At 36.7% G+C, this 20,009-nt stretch overlaps 1 protein-coding gene across 3 annotated transcripts in view; it reads right to left on the bottom strand.

Annotated features, from left to right (window-relative positions):
- NPY1R (neuropeptide Y receptor Y1) overlaps nt 1-20,009 on the bottom strand; it is a 58,353-nt gene that overhangs the window by 36,009 nt on the left and 2,335 nt on the right. For 2 of the 3 annotated variants that reach the window (XM_075198041.1, XM_075198039.1), the window contains exon 3: nt 18,922-19,008. The exons of the other annotated variant lie outside the window; for it this stretch is intronic. The gene's annotated coding sequence lies outside the window, so the exon portion shown is untranslated. The remainder of the gene's footprint in view (nt 1-18,921; nt 19,009-20,009) is intronic. 3 annotated transcript variants of the gene reach the window in all.

The following is a 20,009-nucleotide window of genomic DNA, read 5'->3' as shown; positions in this document are numbered from 1 at the left end:
TACAGAACACGTTTCCACTGCTCCACAGTCCAGTGTCAATGTGCTTTACACCACTCCATCCGACGCTTGGCATTGGTCTTGGTGATGTGAGGCTTGCATGCAGCTGCTCGGCCATGGAAACCCATTCCATTAAGCTCCCGCTGCACAGTTTTTGTGCTTAGATTAAAGCCAGTGGAAGTTCGGTACTCTTCCGCTTTGGAATCAGCTGAGCATTGGTGACTTTTACGCACCATGCGCCTTAGCAGTTGTTGACCCCGCGATGTGATTTTACGTGGTCTTCTGCTTGTTGGCTGAGTTGTTGTTGTTTCTAATTGTTTCCACTTTCTAATAATATCACTTACAGTTAACCGTGGAATATCCAGCAGGGATGAAATTTCACAAACCGCCTTTTTGCAAAGGTGGCATCCTATCACAGTACCACACTTGAAGTCACTGAGCTCTTCAGAATGACCCATTTTGTATCACAAATGTTTTCTAATTGAGACTGCATGGCTTGATTTTATACACCTCTGTCAATGGGTCTCTTAATTCAATAATTAACAGATGTGGCCAAATACTTTTGGTTATATAGTGTATGTCATTGAAAACCATCATACAGTGTAATATGTATCGAATTTGTAAATGGCGTAGTAACATGGTCCAAATATAATTCTGTTTGTAGGCAAAATAAATGTGCATGGTGCTAGACAAAACAAATGTAAGAAAATTGCTATGGCATGCTAGGATTCTGGAGTAAAGCAGGAGATTCAAAGGGTTGCAATGCACATTTATGACTTAGGGGGGCAATGTATCAAAAGACTGGTTTTCCAAACCAAGATTTAAAATGTGTCTTTCATGTGCAGCTTTCAAAACATGCAGTTTATCAAAGTAACACCACACATCAAGCTGCATTTTTTCACACTAGTATAACGTAAACTGCAATGTTGGTATTGTGACCTTACACATTGTCCCATGTATCAAGTGCTGGTGTAAAAAACTACATGAAAAGCCACACAAAATTTCATGTATTTTGAGTACGCCTATAAAATGGTGCTTGATATAGAGCTAATCGTTATAAAGTAGCAACAATATACATTTAGACACATATCTTATGATATCTTCATCATGGCTTAGCGCCTGTCAGGTGCCGTCCTTGCACACACGGTAGGTGCCGGGGACGGTCACCTTCTCTGTTCCCCAGGAGTCCCGTTGCCAAGCAATTAGACACAAAAGCACAAGTAAAGTCACTAGTTCCTACTGAAATTATATGATTTATTCTCATGAATATACCGTATTTTCAGCACACAGACTGGATGCCTCCACTACAAGTAGGCTATTTGCTGTGTGTACAAATGTGCTGTAAACCTTAACAACCAATAAGATGCTTGCTTAAGTTTCTGAACGTCACTATAAAAATAGCAACCAATAGATTCTAGCACTTTTGTGAACATTTCACTATTTTATTAAATACAATGAGGCTTGAGAGCAACTAATAATAATAATAATAATAATAATAATAATAACAATAATAATAATAATATATAAATAGTATGTATAGATATATATAATGATATAGATGTATATAATGTTTGTGCTCATGTGTGTAATATAGAAATGTATAATGATATCCTTTTTATTATACAGCTAAAGAGCCACATGTTACCTATGTCTGGTATAGAGTTTTCTAAAGAGCAGTACATAAATAACGACTATTGTTAATATACCATATTCTAATGAAGGCTTTTAACCTGAAATATTGCAAATTGTGTTTATGTACTGTTATAATGTTCTCATGTGCAATATAATTACCCGTCATTGAAAAAACTTCTCTGTTTCATTTGGTGAACTGCAAAAACCACAATTAAAATTTTATGTTTCACCAATGCCTCTGCTTTAATGTAATATGCTTTTAAAACTCAAGCTGTAAAAAAATAAAAACAAAATAAAAATACAGTCAAGTCAATATTTGTTGTTTTTTGGCAGTAATATTACATCTGGGATTATCTGGCTAGTGTCCATTAAAACTACTGTAATTGTGAATTTTGCCATTACAGAATTTACATAACCTGTGGGCTTCTGCTTTTCAATGGCCAAAAGTAATTTGTGTTTACAATAAATATAATAAATAGAGCAGATTTAAAACAGTCCTATATTAAGACTAATTACATTTGTATTGTTTATAGGCTAGAATCAATAGTGAGCTGCTGGCTATCTTTGTTTTCCATATCAGCTGATATTGATGTGCAAGATTGAGTGGAAACCTACTGTAAATACACAATGTCATGGAGGGGAAAAATGATTTAATTGTGTGTAGAATATAATAGCTTTGTTGCTGTAATAAACCACATGTTATATTGAATAATTTCAAACACTCTAAAGTGATTTTTTTTTTTGAAACAGCGCAAATACAAACAGTGTGTGTACTAATTCAGTTAGATGCCGTGATGAATAAGCAGCAATGTGTATGCTACATTTGCTAAGCATTTTTCATTTACAATATATATAGTCTCCACTAGAAAATGTGAACTTCCAGACGGCTGTTAGCGAGTTATGAGCTTCCTTTTATTTACTGTCTTCCGTGTATGTCTTCAACGTTAAATATATAATGTTTGCTTAACATTCAAATGGTACAAAAGCAAGAGGTGATTGGTATAAAAGTTTCATTGCTTCCTTTACATATATATTAGTTTATGCTGTCAGTTAAATGTACATATGCAACCGTTTGCTTAAAAGCAACACACATACTACTATCTAATAAACTAATCTAATAAAGGTAGAGTTAAAGCTATATTAGAGGAAATACTTACATTGTACATCCCTGCACTTATATTATTTTGTAACCTGAATGTTTGTATGTGGTCATTGTCATTGTGGTACTGTAGATCCCCTGGACACTAATTAATTTTTCCACATAATAAATTATTGTTTGTGTTTTTTTAAGTTCTAAGAATGTACTTAATGCTGCAGAAAGGAAATCACAAAGCAGTTTCCTTGGAGAGCTTACAATTTATTAATTTGATAAGATAAAGCACAAGGAAGTACAGTAGCTTGACAAAGGTCAAATTCATTCCCTTTCCACACTGCTGGTACAGCTGTACACTTTCATCATCTAGATTAAAATGTATTCATCAACAGTACTTTGACCTAAGTTAGGGGGAATGCCTAATGATATATTCATACATATCCCCTCTTTTCAGCTGCTAAATAATGCTGAGACAACATTAAAAAGAGTATATTTCTTATGGGCTCGATTCCACCAGATTTATTTTTTCAGGAATTACTTTTGACATGTTAAAGCACACTACCATAGATTGTACTGGCAAGAGCAGAACGCCTGGAAATTACATGGAAAATGCATAAAAAATGCATTAAAAACTCATCACTAAGAGGTTAAAGTGCATGCTAGTTTTTACGCGTTTTACCATTTTCCCTGTGTATATGTGTAAACCAGCTGTAAATGTTTCGTGCTGAGACAAGATGCCCGACGTGCTCTGTAACACATGGTAACAGTAGTACAAGACTTAGCAACAATGGAATAAATAGTGACAACACAGACAGCTCAGTTCTTGTTTAAGGATAGAAATGTTGAAGGAACAAGTTTACTTATTGTGTGTGTTTAAATGTGGGAGGCTGGGCTATACATTCCATAAAAACACTGCTAGTCGTGTGCCTAGGGCAGCACAGGGGGCGGAAGTGAACTTATTTTCATGAGGGTTTTTTTTTATTTTAATGTCGACAAATTACTTAATAAAGACAATCTGACGACCTTGGTGGTGGTGTGAGAATGGGGTTGAGAATTGAGAAAGAAAATAATATGGTTGAATGCTTGTTCTTACCAGAAATGCACAGCTTCTGAACTAAACAGGAAGCAAGAGTATATCTATACTTTATATCTATTACAAAAAACAGACCGATCTAATCTAATATGCCTCTGTTACTTTGATGCATTCTGCATCCAATCAGAACTTCATCAGTGTTTCCCAAAGTGCTCTACTTGCGTTGCCTCTTTCCTCTACTTGGGCAGGAAAACATATATCAATGAGCTAACGTCTGAGAGACATTGTAGATATCTCTTACATTACCAAAGTAACAAACTAACTGGGGCTATTTAATAACCAGCAAAGACCTTAGCTTTCCACTGCTGTCTCCAATTCCTAGAGGTAAATTTATCAAGCTGCGGGTTTGAAAAAGTGGAGATGTTGCCAATAGTAACCAATCAGATTCTAGTTATCATTTTGTAGAATGCACTAAATAAATGATAACTAGAATCTGATTGGTTGATATAGGCAACTTCTCCACTTTTTCAAACCCGTAGCTTGATAAATTCTGATTCTTCTCTGACAGGCTGCTAGCTTCCCTGCCGTAACTGTTTTTTGCATATGCACGTGCAGTGAATAGACCAGGACAGGACCGAGAAGTATACTTTTTTGCCACTTAAAAACTATTATGCAGCCTTCACCAGGACAGCGGCTTAATGGGGTAAATTAATAAATAGGTCCATTCATTTATCTCTTATTGCTGCAAATAGCACCGATAAGAGATGTTGATTAATGGGCTAAAATTTCAAAGGGTCATAAATTGACCCCCTAATCTTGCTGCTTTTTCCTTAAACTGCTATATACATTGGTAATTAATCTATCACCAGTGAATGGTTCATAAACACAGCCAAATTACCTTCTATGAGAAATGGGCATGGGTAGATGCTGATGGCAAATATATTTTACTTATGTAATAATTACATTCTGACTTAAAAATACAGTTTGATAAACAAATAATTCTAAAACTGGGCAACAAAAGGTGCCATGCATTCTTGCATATAAAAAAGCAGAGTCAGTATTCTATACAATTGTCAAGGTTTTTAATTTGTGCACAAATTAGCACAGGGAGCCATTCACGTTACTAAAATCCACTTAGCAGGTTGCACACACATTTTACCACATGCTGCTTTTTGACAGCATACAGCATATCAATTTATTATCGAGGTTACAAAACAGCATATAAAAGAGACAGTTAAAGGATTTTGGGAATTGATTTTTGATTTTGCAATTTAATGCAAGCAAATATTATTTTGATCAGTGGATAAGTACCCACTTATATTTCTAAATTCAAACCGAATAAAGACATATTATCTGTTTTATTGTGAGATCTTAAAAGTGGTATAAAAAAATTTATTTTGTTTTGCTGTGTTATTACTTTGGTTCAGTGGTTGCAGTGGGCTGGCATATGGTAATACGTCATCCTACTGCATTCACTGTAAAACTAGCAAATTTCATTCATTTACATTTTCCATACTGCCACTTCTAAACTTCCACTTCGACCGCTTCTTTAGTTGTTAACATTTTTCCATCAAATAAACAGAGTCAACATTTATAGTAGACAAGTTAACCCGTGCATGATACTCATGCATTCTAGTCAAATCAAGCTACTTAAGGTGTTAAAAAGGTTCTTGTCATGCGTTTGGGCCTAGCCCAGGCCTCCTCAGGGGAAGAGCGTTACTTCCCGATGCAAGCTCCCTTTTTTAACGTGGTTTTGTCCACATGTCACCACCTCATCATTTTTCTCCATCACCTCATCCTTCATCTTCATCGCCACATCCTTCATCAAGCTACTTAAGGTGTTAAAAACTCCTCACTGTCACCCTCGGCAACCACCAACCACTCCCAACTGTCACTTCTCCTTCAAGAAATATATAGGTCAGTGTATAACTCTGCCCAGCAGGTGGCGCTGCAGCTTGGTGGTTTTTTTCACACACACGCCACTAGGCATTTATATAGCAGATTAGAGCATGGTTATGAAGTGCTACTGTAACGTATTGCAATTAAATGCTATTGTAATGTATTGTAATAAATAGATAGATCATACAAATCCAATGGCAACAAGCAAGCATTGACATATACTATATATCATATTTTACCCATCAGTGTAAATCATGTAACACCTAGCAATGCAAAGTACATTACACACAGGTCTGTCCACCACATTACAGCTTGCAATGCCCATGCCACTATACTTAGCAATGTCTTTCCATTAAGCCCAGCAATGCCCATTACCCACAGCACAATCGGGTGGTATTCCACTGCTTTACATGGGTTTAATCCCTATAAAGTGACAAACCCTCTGCTACTTAAAGATACTCATCTTTTTCTGAAGAGGTCATAATTCATGCTTAAAAAGAATATTGCCACAACCTGACAGTGCCTTTCCCCAAACTGAAAGCGCCACATCTATCGGTAGTTGACCTGTGTTACAATGAAACATAGCCACAATAATATATATACATAGACAGTAATAATAATGTTTGTCAGATTACTACACATATGTATTAAGATTTAAAACTTAACAAAGGTCATTTATTAAGACGTAAAACTCATACTTGTCAACTTTATGTTGCTGGCATTCGGGAGATCTTGGGGAAGGGTTGTGGTGGGATGGTAAAGCGGGGCGGTACGGGGCAATTTGAGTAATTTTGATACCCAATGGGCAGGATGTGGTAGACTTGCCTGCTCTCCCGGGAGTCCGGGAGATCTACCTGGCATTCAGGAGTGTCCTGGACATTCCTGAATTCCAGGAGAATGGTGAAGTATGTAAAACTGTAGGCCTACAATGAAAATTAGGCTTTGTAGCATATTTTGATGGGAGGAGCTATACTTTTAATTGAACACATTTTGCATCTTTCCGGTGCATTTTATAAAGGAATCTGTATCTTTAGCCGCATATTGACCAATGAAATGTTTGATAGTTTGATAGTGACACATTACATACACTCCAGGTGCTCTCTTTAACATGTCCATGTTTAAATAAAAACATAAGTGAGGTTGGAACGAGCAGTATTTAGGAAAATAATAGAAAAGCTGAGATGAATAAAGGTGGTGCTCCTAAACGAATAGTAGGCAGGATTTGGGAGTGATGTAGTTTGCTGTTTTCACTATGTATATTTCTACAAGCCCCACCCCCACCACTTAACTATACGTAGTGGGCAGGATCCAGGAGAACTGCCTGCTCTCCCAGGATTCTCCCAGACATACCGGCAGAGTAGGTAAGTATGATTTTAAGGGATCCTAAACCCACTCATTTCAGGTGTTCCACTAGTCTGAAAAATACTTTTAAAGATTTTCAAAGACAACAAGTAGGATTGCCATGGGAAATCTGGAGTAGGGGAGAAAAAAATGATTTTTTTGATTACAGCCATTAAAATATGAAAAGGGCTTTAAATGTATGAAACTTCCATCGGAACATTCCCAACTTCCAAATTATTAAGAAAATTATTAAATATCACAAAAACAAGGGTACAACTCAATTAAAGCAATACTTAGAACAGGAGTCGGCAACCCACGGCTCGTGTGCCAGACCACTTCTATCTGACACACCGGGGCTCCGCAGTGTCCTCAATAAAGCAACTGAAGACGGCTAAATCAAAATTGCTGCACATGCACAGCAGCTCCAGTTCAGCCATTCGGCAGTTTTAGTGAAGCAGTTTCCAGTATGCATTGGGGGAACAACTATGTGGCAAAATACCAATTGGGGGCACAACAATGTGGCATAATATGAACTGGGGACTCTACTATGTGGCATAATATGAACTTGGGGCACAACTATGTTGAATAATATGAACTGGAGACTCTGCTATGTGGAATGATATGCACTGGGGCATGACTATGTTGAATAATATGAATTTGGGGCACACCTATGCGGCATAATATGAATTGACACACCGGGACTACGCAGTAGCCTCAATAAAGCAGCTGAAGACGGCTGAAACGGAGCTGCTGCACATCCACAGCAGCTCCAGTTCAGCCATTCGGCAGTTTTAGTGAAGCAGCTTCCAGTATGTATTGTGGGCACAATTATGTGGCATAATGTGAATTGGATAATCCCAATTCATATTATCCCACTATATGGAATAATATGAATTTCGGGCACACCTATGTGGCGTAATATGAACTGGGGACTCTACTATCTGGAATGATATGCATTGTTGTTACAATTATGAGGCATAATATGAATTGGGGGCACAACTATGTGGCACAATATGAACTGGGGGCTCTACTATCTGGCATAATACAAATTGGGCGCACTACTCTTTGGCATAATATGAATAGGAGGTACTACTGTGGCATAATATGAACTGAAGACACTACTCTGTGGCATAATATGAATTGAGGGTACTACTATGTGGCATCATTTGAAATGGGCACACTACTGTGTCGCAAAACAAACATTGTTTTGTTGGTCCCATTAATATTATTGTATATACACAACAGGCACAGCTGGGCTTGACTAGATTTTAGCTGGCACACTGATAGAAAAACGTTGCAAACCCCTGCTATAGAACAGGATCCATCATCCAAGTTTTCAGCTGTTGGTGTGCTAAACATGTGTTAGTGAAGATAATTTATAAACGAGGAATTTTCTGTATTCTTAAATGTAAAAAAATACAAATGTTTTGTAGCTGCCAACATTTTAATATAATTTCATGGGTCATTTTCCAATGCTATAGAAGCCAGAATTACTGCCAATAAAAAGAAAGAAATTCTGGTAAATCCCTGAATAAATGATATGTTTTGTTTGCAAACTTATGTTCCTGTGCACGATGATGGCACTATTACTTGGCATATATTTATGTGTAACCTTTATAGACAGTTCCCATTATGTAAACCATGTACAGCAAGTGACCAGTTAATTAGGTAAACCTGCCTTACTGGTTGCTCAATCAGTAACAGCATTATATGTGCAATACCATTTTTAGCACCATTAAATCCCCCAAAAATTAAAATTTTCATATATGAACCATGAATGTAAAATATATTGTTTAGCTTTATCCTAACACTCAACAGCAGCTCTATTAAAAATATGTTATTACCTCCACATTCAATAATTGACAGCAGAAGCCCATCTCACACTGATAGAAAAACCTACTCCCCCTACTCTCCCTCTCTCCCCTGTGTCTCTCTGTCTGTCCACCCCTCCCCTTAGATTGTACGCTCCTCTGAGCAGGGCCATCTCTCCTCCTGTTTCCACCACTTCTAACTCTGCTCTCCAGCTACTTAGCCCTCCTCCTCGAGGGTCCTCCACCCCACGTCCACTCTCGCTCCCTCCTCCCCCCTGCGGGTCTCCATGTCTTCCGCGCCCTCCTTTTTGGGCCCCGTCGTTTGCGGATCCTCCCTCCCCCTTCCCCGCCCTCTCTAGCTGTGCATTGAGCGTACTGAGTTGCTGTGTTTACTGTACTGTGCTGTCTCCCATTGTATTGTGATTTTGTTTGTCTCTGTACGGCGCTGCGGATGCCTTGTGGCGCCTTATAAATAAATATTAATAATAATAATAATAATCTCACATCATCAGGACAGTGACCCAACGGATGAGTCTACGGTCATTTGAGCTGCTGTTACATCACTGTCCCTGCCTCTGCTTTTCAATCTACCAATCCACACAGTTCATTTCTGCAACTCCAAGGGCTAGATTTACTAAGCTGCGGGTTTGAAAAAGTGGGGATGTTGCCTATAGCAACCAATCAGATTCAAGCTGTCATTTTGTAGAATGTACTAAATAAATGAAAGATAGAATCTGATTGGTTGCTATAGGCAACATCCCTACTTTTTCAAACCCGCAGCTTAGTAAATCTAGCTCCAAGTCTGCCAGTTACTTTCTGACTGCTTAGGTACAGCAGCACCTATGTCTTTACATGGCAAATTGCAGGAGTGGTGAAACATAGAATAATGGACTTATTTAATTAAGTTTAAACATTTCAGTTATTTTGGGTATATTAATCAGGTCATTAACACACAGCCTTGAATATATACGTGTGCCAATGGGTCACAGCAAATCTGTGGTTGGAAAGGGGTTAATGGAGAATAACACAATTTATGCAGAAATCCATACCCAACAAACTAATCAAGATTCACTCCAGACAGCAAAACCAGCTAAGGAACCCAAACATTGGACACTGTAGGATTGGAGAAACATCAGTTGGTCCATCTGTTGTTTCCTGCTGCAGGGACCTGGGTATGGTGAGAACTGTATGTTCTGGGGGGTGCTTTCATGACACACAGATTTGCAACACTAGATTTGGCATGTTAATGCAAATGTAGCACACATCAAACTGTCCTCTAACTTCAGGGTGATTTCAGAAATCTTCAGCATGCCGACACTTCACATAATCACATCACAGTAGTTTCTCAAAAGCGGAAAATTTAAATTCTTCTAGTTTGTAATATTCTTATAGTATGTCAGATGAATGAAGAGTATGTAGCACATGCATATTGTGCTTTGTGAATAAAACTACTATGTTCATATCACAGCTTAAATTAATATGAATATTAATGAATATTTGAGGTCTGAGCGACGGTAACTTGCCAGTATTAACCATGTCTCCATTTTACCAACAGCCAATTATTTTTCTATTTGGTCTATAATGGATCAAGAAAGAAAAAAATATTTTCTTTTATATTTAAAACAGTGGTGATTGAGGATTTGGTAAGTCTTTAATTCAGTTGAAATCTATATTAAATATTGCTTATTTTACTCTTTTGATATAATCGGAAGGGGTATTAGGGATCCCTTTCCATTATACTTGGACAACTGGTGTGGCAAACTTGTCACTTCAGTGGTTCTAATCTGGCTAATTTCCTGACCCCCACAGCCCAGTGAGGTCAGGAAGAGCCCCAGGGGTAGATTTACTAAACCTTCTAAAAGGAAAGTGGAGATGTTGCCCATAACAACTAATCAGATTGTAACTATCATTTCCTAGTAAATGTTGGGTAGAATTTGATTGGTTGCTATAGCAACACCTCCACTTTCCTTTTTAGAAAGTTTAGTAAATTCAAGTGTTTCTCCAAAATAACCAGATTTTACCCTTCCTTTCAGATGACTTACATGAATAAGGCTAAAATAATTTGTATTTTAGGAGTAAGTAAAAAAATGGAAAATTAATGGAATAGACATGACAGAAATGACATATCATAAATGGTCTTGAAACTTTGATTTTCATTAACATCAATTGTCCACATGTTGGCCTCTGATACTTCATACAACATACTACACGCTACTACATATTTAAGAGTGAACATAAAAATGAGTATTAAATATGTTCTTAATTTGATCAGTCCTAACTAGCACATTATGTTATTTTAAGAAGACCTCTCACTTTTTTTGTATGGATGAAAAGAGATGTGAAATAGGATTTCCTTATTAAAAATAGAACTGCAAATGGTGCAGTTCACAATTAGTTTTGCACATGTTGCAACATTAAGGGGTATATTAACAAAAGGGCAAAATGCGTTTTCACCAGAGATAGGTCTACACCCTATACATCAAGAGGGTACAGCTAGTGATAGCTTCCCTATACTTCATTACTTGTACCACTGTAATCCTTGTTCTGTTATCGCCATCTAAGGGTGAACGAAGAATGAAAAAAACCTTTATTCTTTACAACAAAGCTTTTTTTTTTTTTCAATGGAAAATATTTATTATCACTCAGCTGCCTCTTTAGGATTTTATTTGTAAATTGTTATTTTTTTTTAACACAGTGATAAATGATAGGCACTTATCTCTCATTTATGTGTAATAATAATAAATATGAGGAGCACCATGAACATATACAGTCTATTTAGCTTACTGTTTAAATGATTATTCTAAATACATTCTAGTATTTTATTGACCTATATTTGGCACATCTGTATTCAATAAATGAGCACCTTTTTTATTCAGCCTCCAGCAGAAAGTACTTTCATCAAGAGAGGAGCAAGGGACTCAGTCAAGAAATGTTATTATATCTGATGAAGACTGAGGATGAAGGCTTCAGTTAACTATTCTTAGAATGAGAGTTGATGGGTACTCTGGAAGTGTACTGTTTATTGTGTGTTTTTAAACCTATATATGTATTTTATTTAGATATTTATAAATGTGCTAGTCTTAGGCATGAGTGTTGGAGCGAACCCTGGAGATGACATTGAACAGTTCATAGTTCAACACCACCCAGTACCTGAGCAGGCCCCCAGCACAAGCGTGCAGGCTGGTACCTTTCCCCATTCCCTAAAGAGCTACAAAAGAGGTGAGCAAGGCACTGATCACCCCTCAGTCTGATAACAGACAATATGCCCAGTGCAATACAGAAAACAAAAAAGAGCCAACACTTAAAGATGTGTATACATAAAAAAAAATGTGGTACCATTCAGCTAGTCAGCAAGGTGAATCTATGATGATTACAAAGAAAGAAAAAGAGTTGAATGTAGGAGCACTCCAGCCTACAGTGTTAAACTCATTTTATTAAAATTATATCTTTATTGTTAATATTTTAAAATTGTTCTTTTCCATAGTTGCCTACTCTCCCGGAATGTCCGGGAGACTCCCGAATTTTTGGGAGTTTTCCCGGACTCTTGAGAGAGCAGGCAAAAATCCCGGCTGTCCCCGTTGTTCAAGATGGTGGGGCGGGGCTAAATGCGTCATTGTGGCCCCGCCCCCTGCTGCGATTGGATAGAGTTGCCTAAGATGGGCAGGGGCGGAGCCTAACGGTGCATCACGCGTGGCCACGCCCCCTCGACTGACCCCCCCTACCTCCTGGAAAGCTGCCTTTAAAAGTAGGTAAGTATGTTCTATTCTTAACCAGGACATAGCAAGGCGAATATAATACATTTTATAGAAGAGCGAAAAAGAAAGAAATTGTGTCATTAAAAATTATTTCGTTTCTACGGACCCTTCAGTGGCGCAGGCAATGTCTATGTTGTGTAAATATTTTTCAAACTTTTATTTGGTAGATGTAAGAAAAAACATGATTTTTGTCCACTATTGCTCCCCCTACTGTGCTATCCAGTCTTGGATTATAACAGTAAATGACCACTAATTTGATGCAGTAGGTTGTCTAGTTTATTAAATGCTGTGCCTTGTTGGCCTACCCATATAGTTCCCACCTATTTTATGTACCATATGCAATATAGCTCAAACAAACAAACTAAATCAAAATTTACCTTATCATTTTCAACTGCTGATTTTATTAGGAAAACTTCTGTGCATAATCATTTGTATGTTTTGGAAAGGTAAAATGATACACAAAATATACACTTATTATTGCAAACAAATTGGTAATTTTGGAAAGATTTTCTTTATCATGTAAGGTGGTCTAAAAAACCAATGGTAAGTTTGGAAAATACAAAGTCTTCTCAACAAACAAATTATGTTTTTTATGGGTGATATTGGAATGTGACAAGCCAAAAAGTGCCAAAAATGTTAAAAAAAAAGCCTAAGCACCAAAAAGGCTAAGGGGGCGTTCCACATTTTCTACATGTTTATGGATATTTTTTTGTCACTTAAAAACTACTTTAATTTTACACATTGTCAGAGGTACTGAACCTATTGATTTGATGAATACCCTTAATGGGATATCCAAGCACACTTTATATAGGAAAGTGCTCTTATAGGTGCACAAATGCCAAATTATTAAACAATTAAGGGCCTCATTTAGAGTCGGACGCAAGTCCTTCTGATCATCGCAAAAAGCACTTTTGGCCAAAGATCCGTCTCAGTTTACACTCCAACTGAGATGGATCTTCCTCTTGTACCTCTCTGCGCTTAGAGTGGAAGGTAGGGCTCGAGCCTAGCAATGTAAAGGCGCGTGCACGCTCTTTACATGCTATTTTGAGTTTTTTGAGTGGAAAGCATCCGCAGATTGGTCTCTTAGAGACGTATCTTTTGCAGGTGCTTTCAGCTGGTGCAAGAGACCTTGGTGTATTAAAACACAAAGGAAAATAAAAATGACATTAAAAAAATAGGTGTGCACCCCTTCCCAAACAGCATAACCAACCCTTGTGCTGTTTGGGGGGGGGGGAAAGGAACATTTCATTTTTTTTTTACATCTTTTTTTTTTTATCTATCTTCTTTACAAGGCGCATTATACACTTGCACGTCAGTCCGTAAAGCAGATAAAGAGGCGTGTTTGTGCAATGTGCACAGTATTCTAAGTCGCGTGGATCTAAAGATCATTTCGATTCTAAATACTATGTAAATTACAGGATGCAATTTACACTTCCGATTTCAGTGTAAACTGCGTCTGCCTCTAAATGAGACCCTAAGTCTTCAAATGTGACACATGAAACGAAGATAGACCCAACATTCCCTAAATCTCATGATTTTTTTTAGACATAAATTAGAATCCAATGAACATTCTTTTTGGAGAAAAATGTAAAGGTTTCAAATTAAAAAGGAGTGGTCAAAAAATGATCGGTCATTAGGTCAGTTATGGATTCATATGGTAACTTGAACCTGCCCGTTCAGACAAAAGTGCATCTGAAAAACCAGAGCAACAAAATATGTTTTTACTAATTTCAGCCCCATGTTCTGTTGTAAGCAGATAGGTACAATAATTATAGAAATCAGTGCAAAATAGGTAAGTGGTTTAGAATATAACATGAATGGAACCTTATCATTCAATGCATTGATATGTATTTGTATATAGTGCTCACATATTTAGCAGAGTTACGCAAAGCAAGCACATAAAACAAATACATGTAAAACAATAACAAAACCATGACGCAAAGCCTGCAATCTCGAAGAAAGAGAAATCAAAGTAATAAACTTATTGTAAGAAGACTAAAACACTGTACATAAGTTAATAAAAGTCTATTACTTGCTGTGGACTTTGATTTGTACTCCAGGTCTAAGATTAAAAACATTCAAAATTCTTAGCTGTAAATTTTGTTTGACTGTAAATTATCATGCAAAGTACTACCAACTAGTAACAAACAATCTTAAGTTTGTCTTATTTTAGTTTTGTACTACATAAGAAAACATTACATTTGTGCACAATGACTTTTTTTTATTAAAGGAAAAGTAAAGGTCATTTATGGATGTGGAAAACTGGAGAGGAATAGAGCAAACGCCGTTACTTCTTTTTATGTGACATCACATGCCTATGTTTGAGCATTTATGCCTGTTTTGTGAATTTGCACTTGATTTACAAGTACACAGATTTGTTATCACACCTATGTAACATCTATTATTGGAGAGGAACATTTAGCTCCTTCTGATGTTGAATGCAGGCTGGTAAGAGTAATGTGTCTGACATTGAGAAAATGTTTTGCAGGTGAAGACATTTAAATTACCTGCTGTTTACACATCCTCTGAACCAGTGGTAATTCAGTATTTTCAATGGGAAAACTTTTGAACTTTCTAGATGGAGTTTATATGGAAAGTGCATTCAAGTGAACATAAACTGATGTAAATTAAACTTTACAATCTCCATATTTGAATCATGAAGTAAAGACAAGGGGGTATATTTACTAAACTGCGGGTTTGAAAAAGTGGAGATATTGCCTATAACAACCAATCAGATTCTAGTTATCATTTATTTGGTACATTCTACATAATGACAGTTAGTATCTGATTGGTTACTATAGGCAACATCTCCACTTTTTCAAATCCGCAGTTTAGTAATAATACCCCAAGATGTCCCTTTACTCTCACAACTTGTGAAGAAATAAATGAAGCTCCAACAAGCAGTATTTTAGGAAACTTTTATAAATGGGTGTCCCAAAGTGATAACAGGCATGACTTGAGGGTTATATTTAACTGTTGTTTGCAAAATGATGTTCAAAGCATCTAGGAAAAGAAAAGCACTAGTTAACAGATCCACCCTGCCAAGTGTTAACAATGTAGGCTGTTTTGTTATTGTGTGAAGTATATTTTCATGGCACAGATTGAGAGTCTTGATACAATTAGAAAAGTGTTTCAAAGGGATATGTTATTAATCAGGTGCATCCCTTCATAGCAGCAGTGTGTTCATTTGTGAACTTTTTCAGCAAGATAGTGTTCCATAAAACACGTCTAGTAAAGTCCTGGTGTGGTTCCATTTATTTAATAGTGAACTAATTATCATTAGAATGTTTTGGTATAACACCAACATATTATGCAGCACTTTTTGAGACAATATTGAATTATTCACATCAGTCCCTTCTGCATTGGAGTTTACAGTCTAAACATCTTACCATACACACTAGGATCCATTTTTGTTGGAAGCCATTTAACCTACCAGTAGGTTTCTGGACTGTTGTAGGAAACTGGAGCACTCAGAGGAAGACCAATGGGAACAAAATACAAGGGCCACATAGAAAGGACCCTGGTTGTAATTTAACCCATGGCCCCAGCGCTGTGAGACAGAAATGCAAACCATGGTGCCACTGAGCAGACCCAATTAAACGTTGTGGAAGCCTCAACCACCAGAGTTTAATCTGATCAAGTGGTTATGTGAAAGGAGATCTGTGGGATAAAATAGAATCAGCTATTTATTTCTTCCATGGTTCTAAAAGCAAACAGGGGAGCAATTAATTATTAGGTATATTCAGGGGCATAACAACAGGAGGTGGTGCGGCTACGGGGCCCAAAGGGGAAAGCAGCACAGCAATATCAGGTCCCCCTTCACCTCCGAGGCCCATGGTCAAAAGAGCATAGCAGAGACCACTGCTGAGTAGAAGAACCCCCTGCTCTGCCATGAATCCCAGAGAACCATTGTTCCGCCCATGGGGAGATGTATCCAATAAAGTGCCCCCCATTTACTTTTTCATAAAATACAATTATTACAAAACAGAAGGGACTTAACAGCAGTAAACCAATAATGTATTTCTGCCATATCAATGTAAAATCCCTTATATTTCAGGACTTATGCTTTAAAATAACCTTGTCATAAAAAAATATATTAAACATTAATAGGATAGGCTGCATACAGCAGTTTACAGTTCTTAACACACAAACACACCCTTCTACTGAAAAGTGTCAACAAAACCTTGCCATTCCCTCTCCACCATGCATCAATTCACTTTACCATAGGCATAATGCAATCTAACTATTGGTGTTTGGGCATCCTTAGGGCTAAAGTAACTATGAAATATTAAAACTTGTATGTGCTCAGTGTGTTACAAACAGGACTTTAAACAGCAAAATACCTGCTGTTCCTTGGAGATCCTAGATTCAAAGGGGATAAAATAAGTGAAGACCTTTAATAAAGGCTACAGCACATAAAACTACTAATAGACAGACAGATTGCAAAAATAGTCTGCCTCTCCATGATTGTAATACCTTCATATATAATATGCATGAAATAATTGATACGTTTAAATTTAACTAAATCTGTCCAGCATGCTGTGTTTCCTTTGGGGAAAGCAGTAGTTTCTCACAAGTGTGATTATTCTTTTGTATCCATATGGGACAGTGAAAAGGTAGAACTTCTCTGACAATCTTGCACACTCCTAGGTAACACAAATGTTATGTACAGATTGCAGAATGGTTAATACATAAACAGAACGACTGTCCATTATATGATATATAGCACAACTGATATATTTTGGTTTTGTCTTGTTTTTTTATTTTTATTTCAATGGTCTCTAGTATATCAGATGCACATTGTCCACACTTAAAGAGCTGTGTGGTTGGTTTAAGGGTTAAGAAATGCTTGAAAGGAAAACCTCAGAAGTATTTCAATACTTAATGCAACTGGCTGGGTGGTTCAGTCACAACATGGCATAAGTGGCCAAAGAGGGCATCCTGGAGTGGAAATATAAGGGTAATAGTGAATTATGCATCCTATGTAAAAAGTTTAGTTTAGAAATGTTGTTACCCTTTAAAAAGACAGCATCGTTCTAAGGGTCTGATGCTGAGTTAGGAGCAAAGCATAAATTAAGAGTACATTTTCTCCAGGACCATGTTACAATGCAAGGGGAGAAAATTAATTTATTTTGTTGCACGCAAGGAAAATACTAGCTGCTTTTTCATGTAGCACAAAAATACTTGAGATTTAAAGATAATCTTGGACATGCCCCCTCTCAACTATAAACCTGTCCCCACATTTTAAATTTACCCTCCCCCTCCCTGCAATGCAACATGGTTTTGCCAGGGTGCAAATTTGCTCTTTTTTTTTTTTGCTTTGCACCTAACACAGCATCAGGTCTTAAATTGGTAAATGAAATGCTTCTGATGTCAAATCGCTTAATTCGTATTCTACAACTGATAATAAGGTGATTTGCAAACATTGATCTTATGCTAGAAAACAACATTTATCAGTGATTACATGGCAGTGTGGGTTAATTGTCTTGCACAAAGTGATCCCATTGTTACAACAATGGATAAATCTAAATGCAGTTCCAGCAAACTACCAGGTTCCATTTTAGTGAGAATGGAAAAGAAGTGAGGTGAAAGCTCAGATAATTATCTCTTCAAACTCACTTGATATTTGTTAACATGAATAATAATGTACCCAATCAAACAATTTGTTAACAAGAGCACCATTATAATTTACATGCAAGAAGATGAAAGAAATTGGTCAATTTACAAACTATTATGTGATTCTGTGACTTCTGAAGGCTAGTTTACAAATATAAAATGGTTATAGCACACAATTAAATGAATACAGAAACATTAATCAGTCTTAAAAATAAATATATTTTAAAATTTGGATGAATAAAACAATGGTACCTGTAGTAAAACATTAGCCTCTAGAACCACTGCTGTTGGCAATTCCCACTTTCTCACTGTTCCACTGGAGTTATATGGCAAGTCCCAATTTAACCAGTGCAAACATTGTACTATGGCATTTTCAGCCTCTACATGAATACTATAACAAGTCTATATAATCCTAAACAAAATTACCAAAGTCCATCTGTTTTTCTGAATTTGTTAGGGAAAAAAAGAAAATATACAATACTTATATAATTAATATAATAATATTTACTTTCAACTACTGTTGTAGCTTTGGGCAGATTATTAAAAAACATTCAATGTCAATTTACACAAAACGTTGCGTGGACCTCCGGAGAGCCAGCCTGCATAAACATTTAGATTATGATATACAAAGTATTATGATATACAAAGCATTGCATAACATTCCGAGATATGTTTAACTCCAAAATTTTGCAATTGTCTGTTAAAAAGATAAAATAAAATAGACATATCAAATTAGTTACAAACCTGATTGATGTCACTGGTGTGTGGATACAACAGATATGTGATATAAGGTGACTGCAGGCTACTACATTTTCATAATAAATATCCCACCTGAAACCAGGACATATGTTTGGAGTTGAACGCTTATTACTTTATATAGCCATGTTTGACTCACAGCTGTACACTCTTAACCCTCCAATATGTCCCACGTCATCCAGTACATATTGTTCTGCTTCCAAACTCTCCCTAACCTTCCTATTGCAGGTAATTGTGCAGAGTTGTTTGATGTTTAAAAATACCTCTATCATTCATTTATTAACTCACCCAAGATAACCACAATAGAAAAATAACTGAGAAATTTGGGAGCAGAGCAATTTGTACTGGGAGAAAGTGGCCATGTCAGAGAGTCCAAAAATTACAAAAAAAGAGCCACCAAGACAATAAGTATTATATATTACATATAATGTCCTGGTTGGTAAAGATCCCTTCAGCAATGAACATGGGAAAAATTATGTAAATATACATAGCTAATGTAAAAGTATTTGGGTAATGTCAACATTATCTGCACTGCTGAGTGTGTAGATACATGCTCGCATTCATGTTAATATACATATTAATAAACATGCACACACGTTTGTGCCATATGCACTGATCTCTATGATGTTGTAAAACCAGTCATAGCTCCAAGCTGGTCATGAAATAAAATGCAGTAAAAGGTGACATTTATGAATGCATCACTTTACCATCATTCTATGTAAATAACCCAGTACAGCTGGTTGCCAGTACATTCTGATCACAGGATCCACATCAAATGATGATTGTGTCCTAAACTAAGCTGCATAGCAGATTGAGCACAAGCTCACTTCTAAGTGAATCATACAAGGTTAGACTATTTCAACTTAGAAGTTTGCAACTTAATCTGTGTACATTGCTGAATTAAGAGATGCCTTTAATTGCTCCTGGTTCTGAATTTGTATACATACTTGCAAACATAGTGTGTGTGTGTGTGTGTGTGTGTGTGTGTGTGTGTGTGTGTGTGTGTGTGTGTGTGTGTGTGTGTGTGTGTCACTGACGATGCAATCTAAATATGTATTTAAAATCTATCATTATGT

Source organism: Mixophyes fleayi, chromosome 1, assembly GCF_038048845.1.
Source record: "Mixophyes fleayi isolate aMixFle1 chromosome 1, aMixFle1.hap1, whole genome shotgun sequence".
Lineage (NCBI taxonomy): Eukaryota > Metazoa > Chordata > Amphibia > Anura > Limnodynastidae > Mixophyes > Mixophyes fleayi.
The sequence above is the reverse complement of the archived record's forward strand: the minus strand, read 5'-3'. Positions and strand labels throughout refer to the sequence as shown.